This window comes from Mytilus galloprovincialis, chromosome 1, assembly GCF_965363235.1.
Source record: "Mytilus galloprovincialis chromosome 1, xbMytGall1.hap1.1, whole genome shotgun sequence".
NCBI lineage: Eukaryota > Metazoa > Mollusca > Bivalvia > Mytilida > Mytilidae > Mytilus > Mytilus galloprovincialis.
In genome coordinates this window covers 18,141,711-18,168,951 of record NC_134838.1, presented here as the reverse complement: position 1 = coordinate 18,168,951, position 27,241 = coordinate 18,141,711, and the positions used below count along the sequence as shown (strand labels likewise).

The following is a 27,241-nucleotide window of genomic DNA, read 5'->3' as shown; positions in this document are numbered from 1 at the left end:
GGTACAAACCCAGGATAGTTTAAGAAAGTTCTAAAAACTTTAACCACAGAGTGAATGTAATGTTTCTCCGCAGAAAAAACTAAGTCCATTTATAAGTAAAATATGGAAAAAATGGAATTTTATTTTTTCAAAATTTACTTCTGGATATTATCTTATGATCATAAACAAGCTTCTGTGCAAGTTTAGTACAAACCCAGGATAGTTTGAGAAAGTTATTAAAATTCTAAAAACTTTAACTACAGAGTGAATGTTTTGTTTCCTCGCAGAAAAAACTAAGTCCATTTATAGTAAAATACGGAAAAAATGGAATTTTATTTTTACAAAATTTACTTTTGGATACTACCTTATGATCATAAACAAGCTTCTGTCAAAGTTTGGTAGAAATCCAGTATAGTTTAAGAAAGTTATTAAAATTTCAAAAACTTTAACCACAGAGTGAATATTTGTTGACGCCGCCGACGACGCCGACGACGACGGAATGTAGGATCGCTTAGTCTCGCTTTTTCGACTAAAGTCGAAGGCTCGACAAAAACCACGTGCTACATCCCTAAGTGAAAAGTTTCTCTCTTTTGGTATCAAGACTATTTCATAAGCTTAGACACAGATTCATTCTCGTGTTGAGTAGATTATGCCTACCCATGGCACCTGAGAACACCCCTATCAGGTTTTTGATGGGGTTTGTGTTGCTGTTGTACCCCTATACTTATGTCATTTTTACCAATTGCGTCTGTTTTGTTCACACATCGTTGTCAATATAATGGAAATTGCTGCGACTATCATACAAGTGAGATGTTAAGCGCTTTAAAACTAGGTTTAATTCACCATTTTCTTTTTCTACATTTGAAAATTTGACAGTTGTCCATTCGTTTGATGTGTTTTATTATTTGATTTTGCCATTTGATCAGGTTTTTCCGTTTTGAATTTTCCTCGGAGTTCGATATTTTTGTGATTTTACTTTTTTCTAGGACATAGTAATGAACTTATGAATTATACTATCAAAATTTCCATCTAAATTGTAACCAATAAATTCCATTTCTGTAATAACTTTACAATAACCAGTAAAACAGTAAAAGTTTAAACTAGATTTTTCAAACCACCAAATGACCTTTTATTTTGGACATCTGTTAACATTTTGAATGTAAAAAAAAGAAGGTTTGATTGTCAAAGAGACAACTATCCACTAGAGTCCAAATGACGTGGATTTGACCAACTAAAGGTCATCTAATCTTTTCACATATCTTCCGGGTTTGGGTGATGATAATCAATAGTGACATTTAATTGCGTCATTTACTTTCAGAAGTACCATAAAAGATATCTTATTGGCTGTTAACATTGAATTTGATTCCAAATGAATTTAGCTCGAAGTACTTTTTTTTAATGAACTTTATGAAATTGGTTACATCGATGTGAAGGAAAATAATATTTAGAAAAAACATATCGAATTCAAGGTAAATTCAAAAAGAGAGAAGTCCATAAAGCCTGGCAAAACTAAACGCTGGACTATATAGCTAGTAGTTTGTATCTTGTGCCACTACTGTTGTAACAAATGACCCCAGGTGGGTTAGACCTTATAGCAATTTAAATTGATCTATGATCTAGTTTGTATTATATTATGTTGTTATTTTAATGTTATATTTAACAATGCCATTAAAGTGCGAGGTTTGGCATGCCACAAAACCAGGTTCAACCCACCATTTTTTTTATTTAAAAATGTCCTGTACCAAATCAGGAAAATGGCCATTGTTATATCATAGTTCGTTTCTGTGTTTGTAACATTTTTACGTTGTGTTTCTGTTGTGTCGTTTGTTTTCTCCTATATTTGAGTGTGAATTCGCATTACTATAAGACGTGTCACGGTACTTTTCTATCCCAAATTCATGTATTTGGTTTTGATGTTATATTGCTTATTCTCATCGGATTCTGTCTAATGCTAAGTCCGTTGCTGTGTGTGTTACATTTTAATGTTGTGTCGTTGTTCTCTTATATTTAATGCGTTTCCCTCAGTTTTAGTTTGTTACCCCGATTTTTTTTTTTGTTCATAGATTTACGAGTTTTGAACAGCGGTATACTACTGTTGCCTTTATTTGTAGTACATTATACGGACTTATAACCACATTCAGAAGGTAGTTACTATTAACATAAAAGAGCCACGTTCTACCACAAGACTACTGCTACTGCAGCCACATTGTACAGGTCACCAGAGAAGTTTAATGTTCGGCTTTGGTTATTTTCGTATTAGATATGATCTGCCAAACAACAATGTTATGCATCTAGCAGACTGTCAGCTGTAAACAAAAGTACAGCATCCTTTAGCTATTCATTGCATTTGGTTGTTCAGTTCAGTGAATTAATTATATGAACCGCATTGATCCTAATATTCTTTGTGAGCTTGTCATCTTCTCCTTTGTCTTAAGTTTTAGTTTTATGACATCACTGGCTCTCTTGTGTGCTTAATTCTCTTCAACTTTGCCCTTTATTTAGTATTTTTTACTTGTAAGATTCGAGCGTCAATGATGAGTCTTTTGTAGACGAAACACGTCTGGCGTACAGAATTGTAATCCTGGTTTATTTGGCAATTTAAAAATGCAGTTGTCAGATCTATGTGGTATTTACTTATGTAAAATGATGAATCAAAGAGAATCTATCGCTATCCCATTTAAAGAAAACTAATATAACCGTCATTTCATGGTTAATTTAATGTTGCTATTGTTTTAGATCCTTGTTTTTTTAATTTCCCGATGACTTGCCAATAGGTGTCCTCTGTTTAAAATGAAACTTCTATAGATGAACGGCACACGAGGGGTTATAAACATGATTTGAATGAAATTGATACATATGTTGGTTAATAATAAATGGAGGAACTATCAATTTAAAGGTCGGTAAGTTGATCCGTTTCAACATTGCTAAAAAACAGTACATAATGAAATTATTTAAAAACGTAGGTTTCTTAATGAAACCTCTTTATCACGTCTTTCAATTTTTTTGAATACCTTATTTAGGGCCTATATCCAACGGTTTTCAATGCAATGAACCAAAGAAAGCTTTTCTGTATATTATGACTGGAGGAATGTTTTAACAACACTTTTGGTTTCTTTAAAACCAACAGTTTTTCTATCTCAATTTTTTTTCAATCATATAGTTGTTTCTTCGTCTCATAAGGGGTTCCAGTACAAGTTTTGTTCTTCCATTTTTTTTTTTTGTATTTTAGTCCTATCATGTGATGTTGTCATTTCAATGTTATATTTAACATTGCCATAAAAGCGGGACTTTTGGCATGCCACAAAACCAGGTTCAACCCACTATTTCTTTTTTATTATTTAGGAACATGGCCATTGTTATATTATACTTCGTTTCTGTGTGTGTTAATTTTAATGTTGAGTTTCTGTTGTGTCGAAGTTCGCCTCTTATATTTTATGTGTTTCCCTCAGTTTTAGTTTATAACCTGGATTTGTATTTTTCTCAATTAACTTATGAACAGCAGTGTACTACTGTTGCCTTGATTTAAATATTCTTAGGAAATATGTTCTCTAAAATCAAGTCTTCTTTTGTGTAATTTAAAGTCCTTTTATATGTGGTTTTATATCTTGCACCTTATATCTGTAAATGAAGTACTTTTTCAGTAAAATAACTTTATTTTTTATCAATCTATAATTCTGATAGAGGCCAACAATTCAAATTTAGTGGAATTTCGATATGAAAGTACTAGATCTATATCAAAATCAAAGAATTTAGATCGTGCCAAATGTCGGCTACAATACAACAACGAATATTAAATGTCCTATAATTTCTGGTTCTTCTTTGCAAAATGTAAACAAATTACAATTTACAAGGTGTTTGTACCCAATTTATACAGAATAATTCTATATTTTGAAACCAAAATAACCTAGCGTTTTTTGAAAACTTTGTAACACAAAAGTGTATATTTTCCTATTTTCTACAACTTTTATTTACAAGTCACAGGAAACGAGTGACTGGTGAAAGGTAATGTTAATCCAATTTATGAATCAATGCAAATATATATCATAAACTTAGTCTCCTGTGCACGATTTTATCATTTTATACACATCTATATCGTATAATCATTAAAAAAAAATATTTCGCTCGGTAAATGTAGTAAAAATATGTCAGTACATAGATGATCGTGTTTTGAAACCCAACTTAACCGATTTTCGCCTTTGTAAACAATCATCAAAGAGGCAAGGACATTCAGGTAAGCAAGTGTATAACATGCACAATAAGATACAGTTTCTTTCGATGACGGATGTTTTCGTTTGTTGACTCTCTCTGCCAATTTAGTTTTCCATTTCGCACTTGCGAATGGCGATCATCGGATTTTTACGAGAAAGGTCGCGATGAGGTTACTGCATACGGAAAACATGTCGGCAAATTGTTGGTTGGAAACTAACAATTAAAACATGTAAATTTCTTCTTAATTTGGACAGATTAAGGAATTTTCTTCAGAAAAAAGTATGCTTTATTTCCATCAAATGGGCTCACAAGGAGCATAATATAATATCATTATAATATTATTTTTACAAATATAATAAACAATGCAGTATTCATAGTTACACATAAAAACAAGAAACAACAGTTTTCATATACTCGTCTCAGACACACCTCTAGAAAGTAACAAAAACGAATTCTGTGAGTAGGCTAAATATGTCTAGCTGGATTGTAGGAGGCACCAAGAGACGGTGCTATATGGAATGGTGGGTGCATATTAAAATGTGTATATGTATATAAGTTTTTTGATTCAAATTAGCTATGTAGTTATAAAAAACATACGCATATTTTTTTTCAAGTTGAAGTTTCATATGACTTTAAAATACCATTTAATTTTCTTCTGCTGTAAAATCTATAGGTATTATAACATGATTTAAAATAGTATACATGTCCTTTGAGCCCTTTTCTGATTTGAAGAAAATATTAATATTTAAACATATAATAGCTCGATGTTTTTTCTCTGCTTCGGTGTTGATTCCTATAACATCTATTTTTAATGCTAGTGTAAGCCCATAAACCTGTAGAAACATGGGCTTCATGATATCAAAGTTTAACACAGGATGAGTACAAGTAACCACCCATTTCGAGTTGGAATGATATATACTGGAACTGAAATCACGACAGATTATAAAATTTATATCAGCACTAGTTTCAACGGAATAAAGGGATCTCAAAAACATTTAAAGCTATATGTTAGCGAATCAAAATTTCCTTTTTTCTTGCGGCCAATTGGAACAAAACTTTTTTGGGGGAGACTTGTTCAAAGTAATTTGACTTGTCCTTTGGAATTAATTCCAAAAAGTTAACATAAACGACAAGTGATTACAACATATTGTTTATTCAGGTTATCTGATAATGTACGAAAGGTGTTTTAAAAAATAATTATCTTTAAAATGGTCCACTATTATAAAGGTAGAAAGTATTATGATAAAAATGCCGAACTCCGAGAAAAACTCAAAACGGAAAGTCTCTCGTCAATTGTAAAAATCAAAAGTCCAAACACATCAAACAAATGGATAACAACTGTCATATTCCTGACATTTATACTAATCTAAAGTTAATCGGATAGATTATGATAATCTCATTTTAAGAGAATACTGCTTACCTAGAGAACAATTCTAAAATGCTTTTCAAAGAGCGATGGGTTATATATTCAAGCATTGAAATCGTATGTTGTTGCCTAAATTACAAATGTAAATGGGTTTCCTGTTAAATGTATTTATCTGTCTATTTATATAGTTATCAAAGCTGCCAGGATTATAATTTAATTCGCCAGACACACGTTTCGTCTACATAAGACTCACCAGTGACGCCCAGATTGAATAGTTATTAAGCCAAACAAGTACAAAATTGAAGAGCATTGAGGACCCAAAATTCCAAAAAGTTTTGCCAAATACGGCGAAGGTAATATATGCCTGGGATAAGAAAATCCATAGTATTTCGTAAAATTCATACTTTTGTAAACAGGAAATTTATGAAATGACCACACAATTGATATTCATGTCAACACCGAAGTGCTGACTACTGGGCTGGTGATGTAACGTCTACCAGCAATGGCATCGACCAAGTGGTGTAAATAGTTATCAAAAGTACCAGGATTATAGTTTGATACGCCAGACGGGCGTTTCGTCTACATAAGACTCAGCAGTGAAGCTCAGATTAAAATAGTTATTAAGCTAAACAAGTACAAAGTTGAAGAGCATCGAGGACAACTACTGTCATATTCTTGACTTAGTAAAGGCATTCTAAAATATGGAAAATGGCGGATTGAACCTGGTTTTATAGCGCTAAACCTCTCACTGTATTCATGATTTGGAGACACATCGTTATTTGTTTAGAGAGATGATAAGCGATGATTATAAAATCCAATTAGAGATTAAACATGACATACATGTAACATCATTTTCGATTGAAGATTGAAGTCTACCGTCAGTTTCTTCCCTGCAGTATATCTACTAGTTATCCGCCATTTATTTAGCTATTCATCCACTATTTTGATGTACAGTTGTATGAATCTACACTTTATATAGTCGAATTAAGTATTCCATCAATTCCATAGTTGAGTGGGTACTTTACTGCTGAGATTTGGGAAGTTAACTATTGGAAAGATGAAGTCATCATATACGTATGTCGAAGAGTTCACTGGGATATGTTAGATGCAGCAACAACTGAAATCTTGGTGACTGAGTGACACGACACAATCAATATTTCTGAGAGAATAATTGAATATGTTTGCATAAAGCTGTTTATTTTTTGTCCTTTGAAATGTTCTGCACGAATTCTGCTTCAAATGATTTCAGAATCGAACATTAGAGTTGCACAATTCGTAATTTGAAATACCGACTACCTGTTTAAATATCAATCCACATAACTTGCAAGATCTCATATCCATCAAATCTATGTTAGATCAAATTGATGATATCATCTTCGGTGTTTTGCTGTCGTAATCAGTGTGGTTTCTTATAAAGTGAAATTTTTCATTATTTAAAAATCTTTTTTTTTTTTTAAGAAAAAGAGGTCTGTTAAAAAAGAAGATACAGTCGATTTCTTCAACAGAGCATGGGGAATTGTAGTATAAAGCGTAGAAAAATCCAGTTTTGATAATACTACAAAATTGTAAAGATTGTGAGTGAAGCTGTAGGCGTGAAATATCTTGCATTGTAGAAATAATTATGGGACGAACTAAAGACAGATGTTTAGTCGAATATCTGGAAGACCCGGTTATATAACGTTTTTTTAAAGGATAGTGTTTACTTGTGTTGTTTCGATGCTAAACATTGAAACTTCATTAAAAAGAAATTGCTGCCTTTCCTCCTGTACTTCTATATTTGACAACTCGGAGCTTGATAGATAAAGAATTATTACATGCAATGAAATCAACGATTTCCACCTCCAAAAAAAAAAAAAAAAAAAACAAGCATATAAATCAAGATATTGGTTAAAACAAGTATAAATAAATAGACATCTCCTATTGCCAACTCGCCCCACTTATGGAATATACAGAATTAGATATCAAACATAAACAGAAATTGAATAGATGGCACTTGCCATCGTATTATACACTAAGTCCTGTCAAATGGTTTCATGCAAGGAAATAAGAAAAAAAATGGTCACTGCTTATTTTTTTTTCCATTTTCGTAATTAAGATTAAATTCAAACTAACTCATATATCTTTGTTGGTGTAAGTTCCAATAAAGAATGATACCAGCTGACAATTAAGGATATGTTGAATTTGAAAGGATGGCACGTGCGAATATCGTATTTAACAAAAAATGGTTTCATACAAGTGAAAATTACTAATTTTATTATAAATAATTACTTTTCATAATAAAATCATCTTGTTTGTTCAGACAAATTAACAAAGGATGGTACTGTGTCACTTATCTACCAACTTTTGCAAATGCATGTAAATACTAAAAAAAAATTTCATTATTTTATTTAATTTTTGGTTGACTGTTATATTATAAATATTATAATATGTTTTTATGGTATACATTGTGATATATATTTTCCCTTTCAATGCTTTTAATTAGCGCTTAGAGTATTATGTTTATTGGATAGGCGCTATATAAAAGCTATGTAATAAATAAATAAATAAATAAATTATCTTTTAGAAATAACACGTCCGTTAAGGATTCTCTGTTAACATGGTTAAGATTTATTTAAAGATATTTTTTATATTTATTTCTAGTTGGCGTATAATGAATAAAATTCAACTTTAATGCTTTAACAAATATATATTAATATGAATGATACTCATATAAAAAACAATAATATGTAGATTTCTAAAGCAGTAACCTCACCAGTACAATGTAAAGTAAATAAAGTATAACTATAAAGACTAACCAGAATTGCAAGAACGATGCTTTCAGCGGTCACAAGAATCACACTGCAGTGCCTCCTGTCTGGGACGCACGTGAGCGTCACACACAACACAGGGATACACAGTAGACATAGTAAATGCATGTCAAAGGTTACTTTGCTTTTTATGATTTTGATACCAAGCCATAAATTTCTCATTTTTGTTTGGTTTCAAACCATAAACAAAACTTACCAATCAATTTCTCAACGACAAAACCTGCTTTTACTACTTTTACTAACAAAAACACGACACACAGTTATTGTGAATGAATGAATAGGCATTCGCTTTGATATTTACTTGAAAGTAACATTTGCCTTTCTCTGATTGATCGTTAGTGTTGAATTATTCTTAATTCAGAGACAAAAGTAACCAATCCGGTAATTGATATGATAACAAATTGCTATTAATTGAAATCTTTTAATTATTATGATATATTGCATTATGATACAATTAACAGGTTTCTTTTCAATTGTTATGCAAATAACTAAGCTTACAAGAATAAAAATATTCTCCAACAATACGAACATTATATTTAGAATTATAATTTCAGAATGAGAAACATCATTTAATATCAATAAGAGTATTTAAATAAATTTTAGTTTTTTTGTATTCTGTGAAGATTAGTTTTCATTAAAGTGGGCCGAGTTGGCAGACATGAAACTTATATATTAATCTAGATATTACCGTTTCCCATTAAGTGGGACGAGTTGGCAGGAGTAATATTAAACAGGATTTAACCCATTTCACATGTGGGGCGATTTTTTAAAAAGTAGGGCGATTTGGTAAACCAGTTTGGGGCGTTTTTTTTTTTTTTAGAGTGGGGCGAGTTGGTGAAAAAGTGGGGCGATTAAGTGTGGGTCGATTTGTCCTGCTTCCTCTGTGATAAAGTCTGTGGGCTTTTTGGAAAAATCTTGGCTTTATTTGCCACCAAATCTCCCATTTTCTATATAACGTTTTCTTTTGATAGATGTCCAAAATGGCACGTCATACTCTGTATGTTTTGATATTGTAGCACTTTGAGAATTTCGTAATACACATGTCTACAGAAAGGGTCATCAACCTTAAAGGATAATTGTAAAGTTTGTGAAGACTTAATCTGTTTTTATTGTCATGGCGTTGTTAGTTTACCTTCTACTTATAAGTTTGAATATCCCTTTGATGTCTTCCACTCAAATCTTTTATGTATCCAGTGACAAGACGGGAGATTGTCTTCGTCCTTCTTTATACAACAAGTGAAAAGGTTGGGTTGGGATTTTTCTAAAAATCCTCTCGTTTGGGAATATTGGGGAATATGTTTTATTTCCAGTTCATAAGTAAGACATTCGAGAAAAAAAAATGTTTGAGGCGTTAAAAAACTGTCGACTCAGTAAACGACCTTTATAATTAAGCACCTCTTGTTTGTTAAAACTATGACTGTGGTTCTGATTTAGTTTGCAGTCAATTGGATGTTCTTAATGCAATTTATTTATTCCCCTCATATCGTTGAATAAAAAGCAGTTGGTATCCTGCGATTCCCAACTATCTAACATGTAACATTTAAATATTAACTGTTGCCCCAGTTCTATTTTAATATCACTTGTTTCTCATTTCATTCATTTTAATTCCATGCTTTTAGTATGTTTTCAGGTGTTTCATGTTATTTACCACTGCTGAATATACCGACACAAAAATATACAGACATTCTTAATCAGTAACAGCATGAATAATTTTGATATATATGTCTCCCAGTCCAATTGTTCCTTTTAATTAGATTTGCATTAGAAATTTTAATTAAAATCTTCTTTAAAGAGCATTTACATTGAGGTGAATTGTATAAAAAAGTACATTTTTGTACGATGTTTTTCAGTCGCGCAGTCATTATCCACCGTCTTCTCTACAAGTCATTACCGCCTAATGGAATTGAACACTAGTCCAATAACATTACTAAATCTTTATTAAATCTGTCACGCTTCTGATTGAATAGGAATATAACAGAATATAACACCCACAATTGTCAATTTACAAGTTCCTCACATCGCGTTTGACGTCATCAGTCATAGAAATCAATAATGGCCGACATGATCAAAATATCTGCAGATGGAACCATTCAGAGCAAACAATATACAGTATTATATTGATCGTAAAAATATACATTTGACTAGAATTACTTCTTATCTGTCGCTGATTCGAATGTCAAATAGAATTAAGTATGCAGATGGTTTTAGTTTTTGATACGGCACTATGTACTTTAATTTGTTAACTTCAAGATGATAAATAAACTGAAGATAAAATGATCCTACATTACCCGATTAATTTTACTTTCTTAGAATACATTTCATGTGTCTAAAAGTATCAATTACTATTTTCATCACTTTTCGCTCTACAACTAATATAAGACGCAGGCATTACTAATACTAAAAAAATCAAGAATTCAAGTTCCACAATATTTATTTCATATCTAATATTTCATTGGACAGTCGGTACTCGAATGGTTACTAATTGTGCACATTTGCCCGTTTGTGTTTGCATTCATATTAAGCGGAATTCATACGAAAACACCTAAAAGCCAACAAAAAAGTATTTTGCACATGTTTAATTACTTCGCTTTCAGATATTCTTTAGTTTTTTATGTTGTGTTTTTTGTACTATTGTTTGTCTGTTTGTCTGTTGATTTTTTTCTTTTTAATCCATGCCATTGTCAGTTGATTCTCGACTTATGGGTTTGAAAGACCCTCTGATATCTTTCGCCTCTCTTCACTGAGTGCTTAAATTTCATAAATTCCCTTGAACTTGAGATTAAGGATACACTAAAAAAAAAAAGAATGCTTTTCTTATACTTTGATCTTTTCCTCGTACTTGTTTGGCTTGATAAATATTTTGATATGAGCGTCACTGATGAGTCTTATGTGGACGAAACGCGCGTCTGGCGTACTAAATTATAATTCTGGTACCTTTGATAACTATTGATACAGATGGACTATTTAATTAAAGCTGGAATCTTTAACAAACGCGATGATTCCAACTTTTATATTGCCAACCACTCTTTTTTCTGCTGTATCATACTTTTTGTTACATATATCAATATATACCTATGTATTTCCACACCTTTTTTAGTTCTCGTGGAGAAGGGGTTCCCTTCATAAATATTGCCCAAACAGAATTGTCAAGAATAACTACTGAAATCATTACTGCATAATTTTTATAGTCACCCTCTAAAGTAATATACCAATACAATATGTCTGTTTCATAATATGTCAGTTTCTCCACTCAATAACGGCATGTTTTCGCAGAATTATTGTGTCGAATCACGCGTTCTAGCTCCTTTTGGGGATATTGTGTTTCTACAGGCACATGTCTCAAAAATTTGACTTGTTTACCTGTGTTCTTATTCAATTTATGAGATTTGAACATCCATAAATTAATATTACTGCATTGTTTGTTAAAAGATCGATTGTCTAATCAGTAATTTCATCGATTGCATTTTGGTGTGGATTCATTATTATTCGTTAAATACCAATTTTCATGGATTTTGTATACGTATACGTCAACTACGGTGGTGTTTTTGTAGACTTTTGCAAAACCTAGAAATCAAGTATTCACAAAATAACACTTTTTCATCAGTTAACGAATAGTTATACCCACGATATTAAATGAATTCATAGTATTTGCGATTGTTCCATTTTGATTAAGTGTGGATTTGCATGGCAGATGATGCATGCAAAGCAGGGAAAGTTAACCTTGTCGATGCACCCAATGACACTCTTTTTGAGTATCATTTGATCCTCTCTATTCGCAATTTTGACGAATAACGCTTGCCCTCCAACAAATACAGAAGCCAGTTATAGTCAACAGAAAATAGAATAACTAAATAGTAGATATGGTTTATTTCATATTCGGGGAAACATTTTCAAAGTTAAACTTGGGGAAATAAAAGAAATCTAGATATATATATATATAAACGGAGAAGACTATATTGCCTTCTTCATCAACATGAAAATTATTCCTATCGAATTAGATTTATCACAAGGTTTGTACAAACTTCATCACAAATACGCGTGACATATGTGGATCATGGTCTGGTTACACCTCAGAAACCCATGAGATCACCCAAGGTTTTAGTAGGGTTCGTGTTGCTCAATATTAGTTTACTATTCTGTGTTTTGTTTACTATCTTTGTTTGCCATGGACAAGTAAGTTAATGTACGACTTATTAACTTGAATAATCCTTTGGTACCTTCGCCATCTTTTATATGTCTGATGTAGACGAACAATATGCGTCGTGTTTACGCAACATATAACCTGCTATCTTTGGTGAATTTTTATCGGAAGTTATCAAACGACGATGAACGTTACTCACGTCCTACATTCAGATCCCATCGAGGCTTAAAGGGTTCGAAGACGTTAACGTTTCAAAAGTACTCTTTAATGTTAAATAATACAAAGGTGCACACTTATATCAACAGGAACTTCTAATAATCTTCACGGTAAGAATACAAGACATGTAAATTAATAAATAAACAGAAAAGAAGGTGAATTGCAGATAATCTACCAATGCATGCACTTGACAAAACCCAAAGTATGAAAGTCACATATAAAAAAATAACACGTCTCTTGCGTGAAATACTATAAAGGAAAAACAACAATGATTTTTTTTTTATATTGATGCTTTCTAGAGTACCTATGCTATTCCTTCAAATAAAGGTTATTCATTATTCATTTAATGGTTTACAAGCCTAGATGTTAAGTTCAGTATTAGTTTAAAGCAACTTACAAAACATGTGCCTTAATTTATCTATTTGTATTATAGACCTGTCATGTAGTATTGTTATTTTAATGTTATATTTAACATTGCTATAAAAGCGAGAGATTTGGCTAGCGACAAAACCAGGTTCAACCCACCATTTTTCCTTAAAATGTCCTGTACTAAGTCAGGAAAATGGCCATTGATATATTATAGTTTCGTTTCTGTGTGTGTTGCATTTTAGTGTTTCTGTTGTGTCGTTATTCTCTTCTTATATTTGATGTGTTTCCCTCAGTTTCAGTTTGTAACCCGAATTTCTTTTTTCTCAATCGATTAATGAATTTTGAACAGCGGTAAACTACTGTTGCCTTTATGTAATGCCTTGAATAACATAAATTAATGACGCATCATATTGTGTGAAGGATCAAAATGTTGATAAGTTGAGGCACAATATTTGCTATCATAATACTACTATAAAACCTCTAACAACTTAAATTACAATTCTAATAGGACGCCCTTATTACGCTTTGTAAACAAAGCCGTCTTCTAATAAGGACAAAATATGTTTGACACATGCGCACAAACTTACTGTGTATATAAACCTTATTTCCATCGTTATCCTTTAAAATATATACATTTAAGCAGCTAGCATAAACTTTTATTATATATTTTTATAAAACAACATATATTTACCCTGCTCGTAGTTTTTAAACTTATCAAATATGAAATGTAATGCACAGACTCCTCGGGGAGGAAACGGGAAAAGCCAAACATTTTTACATTATTTTCGTACGCTTCGACCTATAAAAATACTGTATTTGTCCTATTAGAATCGAAATAATTCCTTAGTGTCATGCTCTATGCTCATTTTAACATAGGTAGGCATTATATTTGACCACATTTTACACCTCGCTAACGCTCAGTGTAAAGTATCGACAAATGTAATGCTACCCATGTTAAAATGAGCATAGAGCATGACATGAAGGAATTATTTCTTAATTAAAGATAACAGTAGTTTACCGATGCTCAAAACTTGTTAATCTATACGCTGATTAAGCTCTCAAATGTGTATTTTTCCGAAAGTAAATTGAACTAACCAAATACTATTAATAATGATATTCGCTGTTAAAATTCAAAATATTTACATTTTCATTAAAAAAAGATTCAAAGTTAAAAAGTAATTTTGAAACAGACCAAAATCATGAATCGTAGAAATATTTGTCTCCGAATTTGCTTTTGAATTATTTAAAATTGATCTTACTTTTGTTCTTTTGACAGTTAATTTGAATTCTCTTGTTCGTCCATGGAGGGCAATTTGAAATATGCCCACTAAACACTATTTTTCTTTTCTTAATTGTACAGCATATACCTATGTAAATCCTTGTTATTTTTGCATATTCTTTAATTAAAGGGAAATTTGGCCAATGGTAAATGATTGAAAAATCTAAAGAGAGCCATGGCCCGCCAAATGGTCAATTGAATGCAAAAGTGTAAAATTATGTCATCCAAAATGCCTATAATTTGCCTTTTTGAATACATTGAAAATTCCACTATTTAAATCAGTGCTACCCCCTTCTTCCCCTTTTGTCAGAAATAATTTTTATCTTTCATCTCACTCATAAAGTGTTATATTTTAATGAACAATAGTCAAAATATTCATAAAACTTGAAATGTATGCATGATAACTGCTTAAAATGGATCATTTTTTAATCCTCAAAATATGCGTTGTAATCCAAGGGGACCCATAACCATGGCAACCGGGGCATAAACTAATTTTTTGGCAACATATTTCTTGTTAGTTTATCGATAGCTACCAACAGACCAAATTTCAAGAAAAATCTGAGACTATGCGTGCCGCAACTAAGTTGGTGGTAACAGAGAATTGCTATTAACATTATAACTGTTTATGCTTTATCAAGTCTGTTATATACTCTAAATATATAACAATCTTTTAAAAGAATTGTTATTTTGAAACAGAGTAGCGACCATCTTTAAAAATGCTATATAGATATAATTTTCACGAGGTACAATCATTCCTAAGCTGCTTTTTTATTTCTGTTTTTGTTATTTGGTTGTATTCCTCTTTAATAAACAGTAATGGTTGTTTATTTAACTTTTAGGAAAATAATGATCCAACTCCCTCAGACATAGTTGACTAAGGTGGGCTAACCTATATTTGTATGTCCCTATTATCATATACCTTCTTTATCCTCGAGGCCCAAAACATAACAAATAGATAATAAGGTTTTGGCAGTATTTGGCCACAGCTTTATCTTGAATAAAATATAACATATATGATATATAATATGTATTTAAATTGGCAATCTTGCTCTGAAATATATTTATCAATGTCTGTATTTAATATATATGTAAATTATAATGTGGCTACCGCAAATTATGGCAAACCACTAATATAAATATATTTAAGTAATATGTCTGGTACGAGAAGTTGACTGATGAGCCCTGGTAATCAGAGGCTATCATTACTGTTCACTGAATATATGAATGTTAAATCCAGCGCAGCGAAATGTGCCAAATGTGCTCTGCCAATGTCCACTTTTACATCTACATTGTGTTCACTAGTTGTCTCCTACTCTCCCATCTCAGTACCATTAGCAGAATTAAGCTGAAATATAAACTTAAAAGCAGTATCTGGTTTCTTACTTCCATTCAGAACAAATACACATGTAACACAAAATTAATTTACATTGGGAGGGTGGTGGGTTTTTTAAGAAGATTATTTTCTCGTCCAATTTTCGTCTGCTGCAATCTTGCCGACGTATTTCGAAAAGACCAAAGCGAGGTTGCGATCAAACTAATAAACACAAATGTTAAATACCCAACAGTGAACCACCACCTGCCCAAATTAAAATCTTCGAGTTTGTACCCAATGGATAACGGGCTTTAAAATTGTAGATTTTAAATCCTTTTATCCTCGAGGCCCAAAACATAACAAATAGATAATAAGGTTTTGGCAGTATTTGGCCACAGCTTTATCTTGAATAAAATATAACATATATGATATATAATATGTATTTAAATTGGCAATCTTGCTCTGAAATATATTTATCAATGTCTGTATTTAATATATATGTAAATTATAATGTGGCTACCGCAAATTATGGCAAACCACTAATATAAATATATTTAAGTAATATGTCTGGTACGAGAAGTTGACTGATGAGCCCTGGTAATCAGAGGCTATCATTACTGTTCACTGAATATATGAATGTTAAATCCAGCGCAGCGAAATGTGCCAAATTGTCCGATAAGATCAGGGTAACAACTTGATCTGATTGGACAACCGCCACTGAAAAGAGGGGGTGTAGCTGCGCGAAGCTGTGCCAAATACAATTTAATATATTAACTTTCAAGTTACTTCCTAGTAACTTACTTGAAACGTCAGATATAAAATGTTAACATAACAGTTGTATCTATTTACAGTCGGGGAAGGTTAAATTAATGCCAAGATTCCTGATGATCATTTCTAATCCTCCCTGGAGGGTATTCAAAAAAATGTTATTTCCCAAAGACGTCAAATGCACTCCATCTTTCATTAAGAATAATTCATTAGCCTTTATATCAGGGTAACGGAGGTAACAACCATCTGTTTTGGTTAAAAATGATGCTATAGAGGTATTAACCCTCATTCTACATTTTTCCATGGCATTAATATTGTCAGAGTAACGCCAACTTGATCTCGGAATAATTTGAGACCAGACAAAAACTGTGTCCAACATCAGTTGACGCATCCAACTGAACTGTTTCCTTATTAGTTCACAAAGAGTTTTTGAACTTTTTTCCCCTATATCATTGCCTCCAATATGTAATACTAATATAGTTGGCGGATCTTCATATTTTAACATGGTTCTTATTTGTTGTTTCATGTCCAGCACTTTACCTCCACATTTTCCCTGCCACCAAATATTTACTCCCATCCTCTGCAGCCCCAAGTTTACCCCTCCCGGTCTTCCTCTGGCTTCCCCAAAGGCATGCTTAATAATCGAGGATCCAACGATCCAAACTGTAGCATGTCCTGCAATTCTTAGAAAGCAATTATTACTTGCTTATATTGATGCAGGACATACCATTTATTTACATAATACAATATTATTTAAATGCCAGCTCAAGACTGCATTACAAAATAAGCAAATATAGAAACATATTTACACAAATAAATGTACATATATGATGTTCAGGCATTTAAATCCTAATGTAACGCAAAAAGGCCTGTGACTTCCAACGTCCCATTTCTTTAATTTGTTCCTCAGAAATACCTTCTAATGCACATGTAGTTGCCATGCCAATTCTAAAGGAATGGGACTTAAATCCATTGTTTTCTATACCAATTACTGACAGAGACCTTTTTAATAATGCTGAAAACTGGTATCTTGTAAGGGGGGATCCATCAAAATGACAAAATAAAGGTCCCAGATAAGGTGGGCGAACTTTAATAAAATTAGCCATTATTTGTACTGGACATACATTTTTGTTTTTCTGCTTAGAAATAACGATTGTTGTTCCAGAACCAAACTGATCAGTTTTAGATGACGTCAATAAAACCTCTAATCTTGCATCACAAAGCTTTATATTTTCAAATTTTACAGTATGCATCTGCTTATTTTTACAATCAACTGTTATTTCACCTACTCTCATAAAACCATGAAAGGCTAGCGAAAATGAAGCCATAAACAGTTTTGTCTCATACCCGTTTTTGCAAATCACCGCCAGTGACCTCAATAATTTTTCCAATATATCTCTCGTTATGGGTAATCTAGTGTCCTTTTGATTTGGGCCCCCCAACCTTTTTATTCCTTCAATCAATTTTCTGACAACAAATTTCTGTGTATTGTCTTCTAAATTGTTGATTTTATTAAAGTAACTTAAGCCTGAAATATAGCCAGATACTGTTGAGTGGGACAATTTCTTTCTAAACATATAAACAATGAATGATGTCAAGTCATCAAGCGGAATAGGCCAGACATCAGAAAAACCATGATTTTCTCTGAATTTAACAAATATGTCCATGCTATGCAAATATGCTTTCTGTGTACTGGGTGCTAATGAATTTATAAGTAAATGATTCATTTCAGTTCTGAAATCATCGACAGGAATTCTTGTGGGATTGCTGCTGGAGAACTGTCTGCATTCGGGACCAAGTCCATAAAACGTTGTTCCTGAAATCGAGAAAGAGCATCTGCGATTGCATTATGCTCACCCTCAATATGTTGTGCCCTAAATTGTATGTTATTGTTCATAGTGAGAAAAACTAGTTGTCTTATCAATATCATAACTCTCTTTGATTTTGATGTTCTTTTGTTCACAATGCTTACTAATGCCTGATTATCTATTCTCAACAGAATCTTTTTATTTCTAAATGAACGACCCCATATCATGAACGACAGCACGATGGGAATAAGCTCCAAACATGTTATATCCAATAAAATGCTAGTATCAGCCCAACTACTTGGCCACTGGTATTGTACCCAGTGACCTTGAAAATAAGCTCCACAACCTAATAAAACATTACCTGCACTATCAGTGAATAATTCCAGACTTTCATTAGTCGACCAAAATCTATCAGGAAAATAACACTGACCATTGAATTGATCTAGAAAATTTAGCCAAACTCTAGCATCTGCTTTGACCTCTGAATTCAATCTGACAGTATAATAAGGCTTTCCATTCTTAACTGAAGCTATCAAATCGTAAAAACGACGAATAAAAGCACGGGCTGATATAATAGCCCTTGAACAAAATGCCATTAAACCAGTAATTGATTCAAGTTCCTTCAGTGCCATTTTCTTTTTCGACAAGACCTGATCAAGCATAAATTTAAGTTTATCCAGTTTTTCAGGGGGGATTCTAACCAACATAAGTACTGTGTCAATTTCAAGGCCTAAAAATGTGATACATGTGGTAGGACCTACTGTTTTATTCTCTGCTAGTGGAACACCTAGCTGCCTACATACTTCATTAAAAGTGTCCATCAAAATGGTACAATTATCCGTTGAACTTTCACCAGCAAAGAAAAAGTCATCCAAATAGTGGTCTAAAGTCTCAATGCCAGCTTTCAATGCAACTGTTTTATGCAAAAAAGTGGCAAATTTTTCAAAGAGGGCACATGATATAGAACAGCCTTCAGGCAGACATTTATTAATATAATATTTCCCATCAAAGAAAATTCCCAGAAGGTCAAAATCAGCTGGGTGAACCAATAAAATTCTAAAGGCCTGACTAATGTCCATTTTTGCGCAAAGCACGTTATTTCCTAATTCAGAGATCATCCCAACCACTTTATCAAAAGAAGAATACTTTACTTTACAAATTTCTGGATCAATGAAATCATTCACACTCCAGTTTAGAGGATATGACAAGTGAGTTATAAGACGCCATCCACCGTCATTTTTTGAAACTACCCCAATAGGAGATATTCTTAAAGTTGAAATTGGTATTTTTGAAAAGGGGCCCAACATTCTACCAAGATGCACTTCTTTTTGTAATTTTAAATTCGTTTCAGTTTTGTGAACTTCTGCCGAAATGAGATTGCTTGCAAAACTCGAGATCCTTGGACCAGTATAGTTTAATCTAAACCCCTCTATAAATCCCAATAATAACATTGCTGCATCAGTTTTGTTTTCATAATTTGACAGTAATTCTCTTAAAGATTTAATTTTGACTGGGGTTTTGCCTTTGTCCCATAAATGCTCCAGGAGAACGGAATCTTGTGTTATTTTGCATTTGCCTAGGTGCAAAGGGTTGAAAATTAGATGCTGTTTTTTGTGGTGCTTGAGGCCGGGCTGATCTGAATCTCTGAACAATCCCAGGTGACTGAGGATTATTAGAGTTAGTCACTTTGCTATTAGTGCAATATATAACCGGATGTACCCCACTGCATTTTAAACAAGCATGTTTGTATGTGCAATATTGTTGGGTGCACGTCCCATTATAATTATATGCATAGCATTTAAGAAAATTGTTTGTTGGTTTTTGTGCAATATTGAACTCTGGCCCATTAATTGGACCTGCTGGTTGCATATACAATAACCATAGCTCAGTGTCTATGACAGACCAGGATCCAGCAGGCTCCTGTGATCTACGTAGTCTAAACTGTTCATCATACAATTTCCATCCTAAACCTGCATAGCGTTTAGCCCCTAACCTGACAGTTTGCATATACTTCAACAGTTCTTGGAACTGAGATGTATGTATAGTACAATAAATACTGATATATATTAAAAAGGCATCCGTCCATATACCTATTGTGTTAATTCTTGTATCCTGTTGCTTAGGTTGTAATATAATCTGTCCCTGATTAAATGTAAGTGTTTGATTCACTCCTGTTATGTTTTGTGAATTATTTAACAAACTGCCCATATCTACATATTCCCCATTTATTACTTTTTGTTTGACATTTTGCGATACGTTTCGCGCTATGTCATCTGACGCCTTAACCGTTTCAATGGGTAAGGCATAACCTGTGTTAATTAGGGGTTGGTGTAATGTTGTATTACCTGGAGCAGGGTAAATTGTTTCTGCTGGCAGTGTTGCTGGGATCATTATTGGACTGTGTGGTAGTACATTAGTTGTCACTGTGTTTGAGCCGAGCTGTACAGGTGGTGTTCCACTTGTTCTAGGTAATCTATCTGCAATATTAGCAGTCGCCTCTTCCTGTTGCTGTTTCGACTTCTTTGCAGCAGCCGCTGCGCCTCCATTATTTGCCCTGCTTGTCGGCACCCTTTTTCTGCCGGACCTCCTATACATGATCTGAAACTTAAAGTGTATGTGTTATCTTCATTCAAATACATGTGCTTTACCTTATATATATATATAAAATATTAATAATGAATATCCAAAAACATACGTATTTCACAAATCTCTCTCCGATTATATGCCTATAGTTTGCTCTTTCGTGTTATTCTCAGGATATATAAACTAAGAATCAATTACTACTTACTAAAATGATTGTTTTGCCATTTGTGCAAATCCGAAACATACGAGTTTATCAAAGCCGGTTCCGGTTTTTATGCCCACCGTTAACCGGAAGTTTGTCATTACAAGTTTGTCAATAAATAGAGTCGAAACACTCAACTTTTTGCTCATTTTTGTCCTGTATTTAGATGAACTAAGTTATCGACTGCATCAATTTATATGCTGACAATAAGCTATTTCAAAATTTCATTGTGAAAATATTTGGTTGATTTGAAAACCCCTTATATCACTAAAGTACGGCAATAACAGTTATAAATTCCTTCACATTTTCAAATTGCATAAAAATATAATGTCTAACACAATCTTGGTTTGATTTATTTTTGGCTGTGACCGTTTACTTAAATTCGACATTCATTTGCACATTAAATTTTTGTATGTTTTTAAATGTCGTTTTTAACTAAAATTTCAAGACATCGGGATTAAATCGATATCAATCCGTCTTTATCGTATATCAAAATAAACTTATAGCCCTTTATCAAACCTATTTCAGGTGTTATTTCAACTTTTTTAAGAAGATTATTTTCTCGTCCAATTTTCGTCTGCTGCAATCTTGCCGACGTATTTCGAAAAGACCAAAGCGAGGTTGCGATCAAACTAATAAACACAAATGTTAAATACCCAACAGTGAACCACCACCTGCCCAAATTAAAATCTTCGAGTTTGTACCCAATGGATAACGGGCTTTAAAATTGTAGATTTTAAATCCTTTTAGATGACACAAGATGTCAAATTCATGTTCGCCGATATGACTTAAATTCTCACATTCCACTTAAAACATTAAAAAATGGGTATCAAAATAAAAAATGTAAAACAAACAATTTATGATGCAGAACCTCCAAATTTTGTATCAGCATTTGGGGTGTATTTTAGTCATACGCCATGTAATTTTTCCTGCATAAGAACAAGTTTTTGTAGATCAAGTAAGTCAACTAAAAGGTTACCCTTGTTTCACTTTCAATGTTGAAATTCTTTTCCGTTTATTAGATGAACACGCATAGTTCATGCGTAACTCATCTCTTGTTCAGAGATTCAATTGATGTTCACATGAATACGGGTTCAATGAGGTCATATTATTCATTTTCAAGTGAATAATTCATTAGAAATGTTTCTTTTGTTTTTCACTATTTCACTGTCATTAATTATTGGACAAAAAAAAATCACATTTCAGTTTTTTATGCCTCCTAGCTAGTGTCCATTAACTCATTTATGGCTGTAAATCTCAAAAAGCGCCTCGGAATAGCCAAATTTATTAAGAGTTATTTTCACTTTGCTCCTGTTTATAAATAGCGCTCAACAAAGCCTACATTTATGAAACAGTTGTTTACAGGTGTTCAAATCTCACAAATCGACTTAAAAGATAAAAGTCTTAGGAAAATATTAGGAAGAGGGAAGTTTGTACTTGTTTGGCTTTATAAATATTTTGATATGAGCGTCACTGATGAGTCTTATGTAGACGAAACGCGCGTCTGGCGTACTAAATTATAATCCTGGTACCTTTGATAACTATATACCAGAAAGACAGTCCAACTCATAGATTGTACATAAACTGACAACGCCATGGCTAAAATAAAAAGACAAACAACCAAATAATAATACAGAAGACACATAATAGAAACCTAAAGACTAAGCAACACAAACCTCATTGGGGTGATCTCAGATGCTCCGCTAACCCGTAAAAGAGAAAAGACCGAGATCATCGATAGGTAAGCATCGCCTGCTTTACATGCATCACCCATTATGTTTATCAACTCTCAGTCAGAAATTTACATTCGGAAATAGAACACAATCAATAGAATCACAGATCAGACGACTATTCTGATATTTAAAGACCTAAACTTATCATTAGTGTTAGTACGGTGCAATTTATATCAATTAAGTTCAGAAGTTAGTTAGGTCATACATAACGATTGTGAATAGATTAATTTTGAATTTTGTCATGCCGATTCCAGATTTCCTCGACAATATCATTGACACTGGTTCTTTTTTTCTGCACTTAATCACATGCTAAACTTTGATTTTTAAAGTTTTATATCAAGTAGTAGAAACGTATATTTCGACTATGACTGAATGGTTGGATTTTTAAGCCAATATGATTACTTAAAGATTGTATCATCTCTGAATTTGAAGTTTTATCTTCTTATTTGAAAATATCTGTTTTTCAAAATATTTTTTTCAACTTCATATAGTTACAATTTCATTTGATTGGGTTTTTTTTTTATGTTTCAAAATACAGTTAAGTACAATATGGTTTCAGTTGTCAGATAAATCTTGTAATTTTATGGAAATCAACAGCAAAGTGTCGAGAATTATCACACACTGACATATTAAGGATTCAAAATGCTTAAGAATATCGTTTTAAACAGTGGAAATTTCAATTTATTGATCAGAATCATATTCCCACAATAAAAATACCAAAATCTAATACAAAAAGAAAAGATTTAGGTGCATATTGCAACTGACTTAAAAGACGACATTTTAGTGCAACTTGCAGTTTTAGGCTTCAAAAGCCGAATTTGATAAAGGACGGCTCATAATCAATTAAAAGAAAGGGCATTAAGTGTTTATTACTACAGGAAGCTAGATATAAAAAAAAACACTGGTATCTACAGCACTGTTAAAGTGTTTTTTTTTTTTTTGTGTTTTGATACAATATTTGTTCACATAACTAAGCTTTATTAAAATTTGTTTATATTGTAGTTCGTGTTGTTCAGTCTTTGGATTTTTATGATGTCATTTGTGCACTGTTGTTTGTCGTTTTTTCCAATGTTTGCCGTTTTTTCCATGGTATTGTCAATATGGTTTGATGTATGAGTGTGAATATCCCTATAGGATCTCTACACCTTTTACCAATAAGCCGCACAGTTTTAGTCCTATATCATGAAAGCACCCGTCTTCCACCAACTGAATATTTTACAGAAAGGAAAAATCTAAGAGATGACAGTTCTTTAGGGGCTAAACCATTTAGGCAAACCTTATCATAAGAACTTTCACAAAGCCTCTGGTAACACCTGACGATTCTAAATCTAATTTTTAATCACAAAGCGTTGTTTCGTTAATAAGGACAAATCCGTGTGATTTTGAAAAACAGGTATAATAGAAAACATACCACTGAATACTCGCTAACGTTCAGATAAAATTGCAATATCATAACACAAGCCATGAGTTTCTGTCCAACAAATCTATGGTTTCCATGAATGTTTCTGTGTTTAATTATAAATCAACTTATATTTGTTAGTTTTGCCTAAAATAATGAAACTGAAAATATTGTTTTTATGAGAAGTTTTTTTAATTCTGGATATTTTCTGTTCTTTTCTATGTTTGATTGTAAATATCATAAATGAGTTAATCCCATTTCTGATGGCGTTGTTCTTTTTGGCAAATTTGTTGTCCGTGTTTATTGGATTTGTGGTGTTTGATTGTCTCCTTGGTACGTTCTCTTCTCCATCTTTTTCTCAGCCCTATAGAATGAAGCTTCTTCGTGCAAAATGTTTCATTCATTAATTTGAACATTACACAATCATTTATCGCAAGCAGATGTGAGATATTTTTGAAAGTGATAATTGAGTAACGCCACTATTTTTTAACATTTATCTTTTTAATTAACATTTTACGCTATTCATTGACGTTGCTTCACATCGCTTTTAGCCTTCTTATTGAACAAACAAGAAGATAAAACAACGTACATAACATTTGTTTACTGCATATAAATGAAACATAAATAGATAGGATAAAAGCTCATAAACATAACTAAATATCAAAGCTTGCCTTTAATATCACAAAAAGGTGAACGAGTCAACGTGCACGTCTTCTTGAAGTAAAGATCATACATTTACTAACTGGCATACAGTGTACATTAACAATCACGAATGCTGAGTCATTGTTGATCTTTCCTAACAGAACGCTACGTATTACACGAACTGTTATGTCTTTTTTCATGTCCATCGCAAATTAGTTTAATAGTTATCAAAGGTACCAGGATTATAATTTAATACGCCAGACGCGCGTTTCGTCTTCGTTAAACTCATCAGTGACGCTCAGTTCAAATCATAAAAAAAAACAAAATAAGAAAATTGTAAATAAATTAAGTCGGAATCGCACTACCTATAAACAAATTGTGATCTGCAGTAATGACACTGCAACCAGCATCTGTTATGCAATACCCGTTGACCCATTGCAGATTTTTTCTTAATTTTAGAACTTGGTATAAACAACTGACAGATAAAGAAAGGCAACAGTAGTATACAGCTGTTCGAAAGTCATAAATCAATTGAGACAAAAACAAACCGTAACCGAGGGAAACACATCAACTATTAAAAAAAACCCAATGAAACAAGGTAAACACTGAACTGAACAAAAACCAAACGACAATGCAACACACACATAGACGAACTTAAAAGATAACAACTGTCATTTTCCTGACTTGGTACAGGACATTTTAAGACGAAATGGTAGGTTAAAACTGGATTTGCGGTTATTCAAACCTCGCACTTTTATGGCAATGTTAAATATAACACTAAAATGACACCATTACATGACAGGAATACAGTACAAATAAATGCAAGAACATTCAGGACAGAGAAAAACATAGACAACAGTAGCTTACCGATGTCCAAAACTCATTAATCCATAAGAAGATACATGGCAAAGTAAAAAAAACTTAAACTGAGGGACTAGAGGTATATAAACGTCATGCAATGGAGCTGAATGTATGTTACTGAGAAGAAATTGGAAATTCACCATTGGAAAGTTGAAATCATCATGTTTGACACAGATTCCAGTTTGAAGACGTCCATCGATGTTAATGTCAAAGAATGATCCAGCTGTGAATCAGATTTTTTAGTTTCGGAAGTCGTATCAACTTTTTCAAGTTCAGTGTAAAATATGATATGCAATACTATTATTAACTGTAGGTTATTGAGTGACAGAACATCATCAATATATCTATATAGGATATTAATAAAATTGCAAGATGTTTATTTTTTCTCTTGGTCTTTGAAAAGATATTATATGAATTTTGCTTCATTTCAGTACAATAAAAAGTCAGCTTTCAGAAGTGAACAATATGTTCTTATATTGTACTGTTATACAACTGTCCCAGGTTAGGGGAGGGTTGGGATCCCGCTAACATGTTTAACCCCGCCACATTATGTATGTATGTGCCTGTCCCAAGTCAGGAGCCTGTAATTCAGTGGTTGTCGTTTGTTTATATGTTACATATATTTTTTTCGTTAATTTTTTGTACATAAATAAGGCCGTTATTTTTCTCGTTTAAATTGTTTTACATTGTCCTTTCTGGGCCTTTTAAAGTTGACTATACGGTATGGGCTTTGCTCATTGTTGAAGACCGTACGGTGACCTATAGTTGTTAATTTCTGTAACATTCTGGTCTCTTGTGGACAGTTGTCTCATTGGCAATCATACCACTTTTTTTTTCTCTATAATAACTGCGTATTAAAATATCAATTGTTGCCCCAGCAAATAGTTACGCGGTCATATTTTCCGACAGATTTCACACCTATTTTGCATTGAGTACTCTGCTCTGATAAATGGAAAGTTAACGATAGCAAATAGTTATGAAAGGTACCAGGATTATAATTTAGTACGCCAGACGCACGTAATCGAATGTCAATCCAAAAAAATTATACCAAAGAAAAAAGTAAATCCACAATAAAAAATTACCAGTTGGATTGTACTTGCATGGATGACGAATAAAATAAGATTATACATTTTTGAAAATGACGGTCTCTTATACCCTCTTGTAGTTGGAAATTTGGGATTCAAAATTTTTGATTCATGTTCAAGAAATGACTGGTGATAGAAGTTGTCACTAGATTTGAACAGTTTTATAAAAATTTCTTGGAAGAATACAAAACCGCTGACCGCAATGTTAGAAAATGTAAAGTACATATAATAATCACGTTTAATAGATACTCAAGAAAATTAGGGTGCATTTTTCGAAATTTTAATCTTAATTTTGTCTCGGAAAACATATTTTACGCTGTTCTTTGTTATCACATATGAAATAAAAAACAAATACATTCTTAATCAGATAGCTACATTTAAAAAATAATGATGGTTGTTTTTATTTGGATTTGCTAGAAAAATCGAAAGGAAACAGCTGCGACAACATGTGAATGAAACCACTCTTGTTTGGGAGTCGGTGT

At 32.6% G+C, this 27,241-nt stretch overlaps 1 protein-coding gene and 1 long non-coding RNA gene across 2 annotated transcripts in view; both read right to left on the bottom strand.

Annotated features, from left to right (window-relative positions):
- LOC143068035 (transcription initiation factor IIE subunit beta-like) overlaps positions 1 to 27,241 on the bottom strand; it is a 210,152-nt gene that overhangs the window by 143,079 nt on the left and 39,832 nt on the right. The gene's annotated exons all lie outside the window — the stretch shown is intronic.
- On the bottom strand, positions 15,326 to 21,782 carry LOC143067975 (uncharacterized). Its single transcript, XR_012976075.1, has 2 exons — positions 21,559 to 21,782; positions 15,326 to 20,858 (listed from the first exon to the last, which is right to left on the bottom strand). It is a non-coding gene; the product is annotated as an uncharacterized LOC143067975 (long non-coding RNA).